Source organism: Crocodylus siamensis, chromosome 5 (genome assembly GCF_052110815.1).
Source record: "Crocodylus siamensis isolate JL-2025a chromosome 5, ASM5211081v1, whole genome shotgun sequence".
NCBI lineage: Eukaryota > Metazoa > Chordata > Crocodylia > Crocodylidae > Crocodylus > Crocodylus siamensis.
Window position 1 is genome coordinate 68,046,668 of NC_143399.1, and position 6,000 is coordinate 68,052,667.

The following is a 6,000-nucleotide window of genomic DNA, read 5'->3' on the forward strand; positions in this document are numbered from 1 at the left end:
GTGAAGGTGATCAGCTCGTGGTTGCTGTCACCCAACTTCCCACCAATCACTAGGTCGCCGATTAGGTCGTCCCCCGTAGCCAGTACCAGGTCAAGCAGCGCTTTGCCTCTCATTGGCCCATAGACTTCTTGAGTCAGGTAGAGGTCATCCACGCACGAGAGAAAGCTTTGCGCCTGCTCAGATTTAGCTGAGTGATCTTCCCACGAGATGTCCGGGTAATTGAAGTCACCCATGACAACCAAGGTCCTGGAGCAAGCAGCCTCAGTCAGTTCCCGGGCGAATTCCTGGTCAAGCACGGGACTTTGAGTGGGAGGTCTGTAGTAGACTCCCACCGTTGTGTCCCCTGTGCCGAATTCCCCATGAATTTTTACCCAGAGGGTCTCTAGCTGTCCATGCCAGTCGCCAACATCAGCTTGCAGGGACATGTAGCTTTCCTTCACATAGAGAGCTACACTCCCACCCCTTTTGTCAACACGATCCCTCCTGTATAGGGTATAGCCCTCTATACCCGTGGTCCAGTCATGGGTGGAGTCCCACCAGGTCTCCGTTATCCCAATGACATCATATTTCTTTGCACTGAGCAGGAGGACGAGCTCATCCTGCTTGTTGCCCAGGCTCCTGGTATTAGTGTACAGGCAGGCAAGTGTGCCCTTGGGGGCTCGTGCCTTGCCCACAGATTGTGGAGGAACACCTGAGAGTGGGAGGGAGGCTCTAGTAATCACAGTCATCTTTTAAACAGATTATTTTAACAGTCTACCTTTAAAATTCTGGTCAGAGCCTCAGCGAGTGTAATTTCTTTGAAGTCAGTAAGCTATTCCAGGTTATACCAGTTGAAAATTTGGCTCAGCTGTTTTAGAGAAAGCACAGATTCCCTGGGCCTATGAAGCTCCTATTGCACTTTAAAAGTTAGCAAAAGCAAAAATTATGGTATTCCTATTACACTAGTGAACAAGTTCCCCAATACTCTTCTTTCTCTTCAAATTGGCACTGTGCACTAGGGGCCTTATTTCACTGCAGCCAAAAAGAGCTCTAGATTTCTCCTGTAAATCTCATCTGAAGTTTCCAAGACAAAATCTTTTTTGAAATAAGAAGTGGCAAAATATATGTTAGGGCCTTGTTACACAGTAATTTTGGGGAGCCCTTGCAGCTCGTGACACCTGCATTCCTACACATCAACACTTGAGACTAGTTTTAAGCACTTGCTAAGCCTGCACACTGCTTATGCCACTCCGGGGCAGGATTATCTCTGATCTATGTTACCCAGCTCATATTACATTAAGGTGTAGCCACTGTAAGAAAGTGTAAACACCCAGTGGTACAAAGGAGGGTTTGGGGGGTTATGGCCCCAGTGCTGCCACTCACTCCACACAGTCTGTGGCAGCAATGCCTGGCCTGCTCTGCCCTGCCCCAACCCACAGCATACCCCCTACCAGGAAGAGGCTTGAGCTTCCTGGAAACCATGAGAGGGCTGGTGCCCCATCAAGGTCACTTAAAAACCCCTCCCTGGCCAGTTTACTTCAGGGCTGGCCATGCCCTTGCCCCAGCATAGCTGCCCTGCAGCTGACAGCGTGCTCAAGGACCCTCTGGCTTCTGGCCTGAGCCATTGCAGGCATCTACCTGCATTTCCTGCATCTCTATTCACTTGCAAATAGGTTCAATCTAGGCAGGTTAGACAAACCTGCAAAGATTGAATCAATTCAGGCTGCAGCTTTTTGAATGTCTGTCCCTAGCCACAGTGAACCACTTTAGTGCACATGAAATCAAACCACACTAAATTGAAGACAGGTGATGGCAAACTTCTACATACATCTGGCCCACAAATCTGGGCTATGCTTAGCATGATTAAGAGGTAGGGGCTAGAGGCAAATGTGGCTGTAACAACTTATTGCCACCCTGATGGTGGGGAACGATGATGTCTCAACAGAAATTTTTAATGGCTCTGGGCTTCTCTAATTTATGTCATTTGCCTGTTCTTCACTTGGAAATTGTAAGGGCTTTCCAGGCTCATTACCTTGGCTGGGTAGGTCCTCTATACAAGGGGCTTAGGGCCAGGTGGCAGTCAGCACCTAGGTCAGTGATTAAGAAAGCTACTCTTCTGGCTGCTTTGTCCTGTCACTGTGCAAAGCAGTTACAACATAGCATCAGGCTTGTATTCAGCAGCAGTGCTGTATCAAACCTCACATCAAAACAGATGGTGCAAAGATGCCACATTATTTAAGAGCTGTAATCCCTGAAGGGCTGGATAGGATCATCAAATTCCCCCGCTTTTTTCTTTACTATTTAGATGCAGGTTCTTAGGTATCATGCTGAGGGATAACTAATAAAAACCCAAGCATATAGAACCTAGATTTATATTACATAATGCATAAAGTCCCAGGACTGGTGCTCTTTTCTGCTTGATACTGGCACATCAGGTGAAGTAGCTCAACAAACTTATAATGTAAAATTATATTAAATTTTCATTTATTTTTAGAGATAATGGGCTCCATGAACTCATGGCAGCACATAGCCACTAAACTTTAAATTTGTTGTACTCCTAAACTTTTGGTAAAATATTTGCTGGATGACAGATGAGTTAAGTCTTTTAATCACTTCCAAAATGGAGGCTAGCAACTTGATATGCCAATTTTTTCCTAATACATTTACTGGCTGCTTGTAGATCGCTGATGGAATAATCTCTTTAAAAATTTGTGAGTTTATAAACTTGATGCCAGCACTTTCCAGCTAACTGGATTCAATTACTGACTCACCCTTTTTCATCCCTGGAAAAAATCAGTACTAAACCATTTCATCCTGGGGGGATCAGAAGTGAAAATCAGTAATAAATCTTCCCCACCCTTTGTAAGCATGCACATCTTTACTCACGCATTATATGACATTTAGAAACTTTGCAACTCTCTCAGTGAAACTCTATGTCATGTATGTTTCTTCTGCTTTGCTACCAAATTATTCTTCAGCCCATATTTGCTGTGGTTTGAGAATTACTCTGTTAACTTGGGATGTTTCAGATGTATTGGGGGGAAATTCCAGATTCAGGCTTGTGATTTATTTCCCCAATACAGACCAGCATAACAGTTTTCTGGAAGTTTTGAGGGAATCTTCTCATCTTCAGTTCACTATTCTAGTATCTTCAAATGACCATCTCTTGCTATTTAAGAACAGACATTTGGTTCCTATCTTCTGTGCTGTAGATAGTGATGAGAAAAACCTCAGAATGGGTTCCTTGTTGCCTCATTTAATTCTGAGTGCATTGATTCTTTGAATATTGGTATGGGTAAAAAATCTGGTAGATGCAGGAGATTATTATATATTTACTTATTTAAGGATTATTAATTTAATATTGAATGATGAAGTTCATAAGACTTTGCTAGGAGCAGGCTACTTACTCCTCTGCCCATAGACAAGTTAACCACAAGAATATAGAAAACATGGGAGACTATCCTGGTGGGAGTAGGGGAATCCAAAAACAAGGGAGTTGAAGCCATTTTGAAGCCATGTGAAAACTGGTGACTTGTTATTACCTTGTGATCCAGTGACAAGGTGTTAATCAACCTCATAGTACATTAAACAGTCAATTTTATCTCTGCATCAATCTTTTTCAAAATACGATAGGAGAAACAGCATCTTAGTAAGACAGGCCAGCATAATAATTAATATGCAGTATTAAATCTCTCATAAGCGAGGAGTAAGGAAAAGAAAGCACAGTCATTACATTGGATTTAATTTGCTGAGGGAAACAGCCTTCACACCTGAGCCACAGTCACAGCTTGGTATTCTCTCAATTAAATCCATGCTTGTCTAAAGCAATGAGGGTTTGGAGGACAAGATCAGGGCACATACTAATGAAATTCCCTGCAGTACAAGGGCATTAAGCAGAAACTATTATAAGGAAGGAATCGCATAATCTGTATTTAAAATTCTCTTTTAAGCAAGCATTATACAATCTCAATGAACATCAGATGCGGCCACATTATTGTTAATGTAAATCAGGGAGTATTAAAAGTTTCACCTTGTAGGCAAAATAATGAACAAAAGTGACCATGGTATATGCTTGAAATAGTGAAAATTCTGTAGATTTGAATATTATTTCATTAGACGAGTCAACCAGATATGCATATTTTCTAGTTGCAATACTTTTCAAAATATACACTTGGTATTTACAGGACCGAGTCACTCAAGAATATGTCATAAGTCAAGACATTGTGTAGCAAAACCCCCAGTTTTTTTCTTTATATATATATATATATATATATATATGATAGATGTGCATTCCCTTCCCTTCTCCAATTATTTCTGGCTTTTCTTTCTCTCCCTCTCTATTCCCTACAGACAAGCATAAGTGAGCTCAGACTTAGGATAAGCTTTAACATTTTTATTTTGGTAGCAAGTTTTTGGTTTTGGATAGCCACTGTTTTATATTGTATTATTATTAGGTTTGTATTGATTTTTACTGTTGTATATTGTATTATCATCATTTTTGTATTGATTTTTATTGTTTCATATAGATATTGTATGGTTTAGGCCTATGTTTGTAAGTGAACCAAAGTAATGTCAAGTTTCCTTTTTGTATGTCAAGTCTCCATCTTGTGTCCTCTGCCCAGGCATCCCCTGTGTTGCAACTGTATGAGTCATGTATCCTGCCGTGTAAATTGGTTCCCCTATGAATGACAGTGATTGGAAATGATTGAAATACAATGGTAGCAGGCCTCTACTGAATGGCCTGTAAGGACTGGGCCATCACCTCGCATTGATTCATCCAGGAACCATGGACCTCACCCAGGAACACAGACAAGAACCCAGCATTTGAAAGACTAAAGACCCTGCAGAACCAGCAACTCTACCATTGTACTCCACCGTTACAGACACCCGAAACTGCACATCCCTGCATGGAGCACGCATGCTCAGTATGCCAAGGGCTGACCCTTGCCTGGGCATGCCTCTTGTCACTAGGGTCACACAAGGTCTGCTCCTATAAAAAGGGGCAGTGAAGACAGACCCAGTGGGATGCCCTCTCCATCTGGACCAGCTCCATGCTACACCACCTCTCCACCCAGAGGCCCTGCCGGCAACCCCACTCTAGACAACACCTACTGGACAAGGACACTTTTCCAGCTGGATAGATAGCTATCACCTCCCACTCCCTCTTCAACCAAGGACTTGGACTCTGCTTCTCTTCCCCACCTGGACTCCAGCCCTTCCACTGAGTCTCTTTCTCCTGCTGCCTTTGTGAGTGCTTGTGTGGGTGTGTGTGGGTGTGTGTGTGTGTGAGAACCAATAACTTCATGGGGCTGTGTAGTGTGTCGTCTGTGTAATAAAACTGTTATTTGGACCCCTAAGTTGGGTTTTGCTTTACTATGGTTTGGCCCTAATCTAATCTCTGCTCCTTGTCTCTCTAACTTCTGTCTCATTTCTCCCTGTCCCGCTTCTGGCTCACTGCCACCTCCAACACCTGTCCTGAGCTCCTCTCTGCCTCCAAACCCTGTGTTTCTTTGCCACTGTCTTATCCCCACTGCCTTTTCCTTTTCCCCTGAGCAACCAGGTTTCTGCCTCAGTTTCTTTCCTGGCTGTCTCTTCCTTGCCACCACTTATCTGCGCCCCCCGCCAAGTATCTTAGCTGTCTGCTTCAGTTTCCAGCTCCAGTCTACCTTAAGTAAACCCAAGCCTTAGTTCCTCAGCCAGCTTCTGTGTAGTCCACCGTGTCACGGATGGCCCCGCGAGCGGCCGTGAGCTCGCGGGCGCCCCCTTGCCGTGCCAATTAGGGTGGTCTGACACCCTCTACTCGCCCGCCACGTCTTTGCTGTTAAGGTTCAGAATGGGAGGCTGCCTACTCATACCTAACGGCACCTTGATGGTATCACCTCCGCTCCAAAGTGGGGGTACTCTCGCCCCAGCCTTATGGGCAAATGCGTGCCTCCAGAACCTCCCCTTTAGCACGCCCCAAGCCTCGCAGCTGTCCCGGGGGACGTTGTCTGGTCCCCTGCCCCTTGGGTGCTCTCCCTC

The 6,000-nt window shown here is 44.4% G+C and overlaps 1 long non-coding RNA gene across 1 annotated transcript in view; it reads left to right on the plus strand.

Moving 5' to 3' along the window:
* LOC149864206 (uncharacterized) overlaps positions 1 to 5,317 on the plus strand; it is a 94,461-nt gene extending 89,144 nt beyond the window's left edge. The window contains exon 4 of the long non-coding RNA XR_016442664.1: positions 4,602 to 5,317. This is a non-coding gene — a long non-coding RNA (uncharacterized LOC149864206). The remainder of the gene's footprint in view (positions 1 to 4,601) is intronic.
* Positions 5,318 to 6,000: the final 683 nt, after the last annotated feature.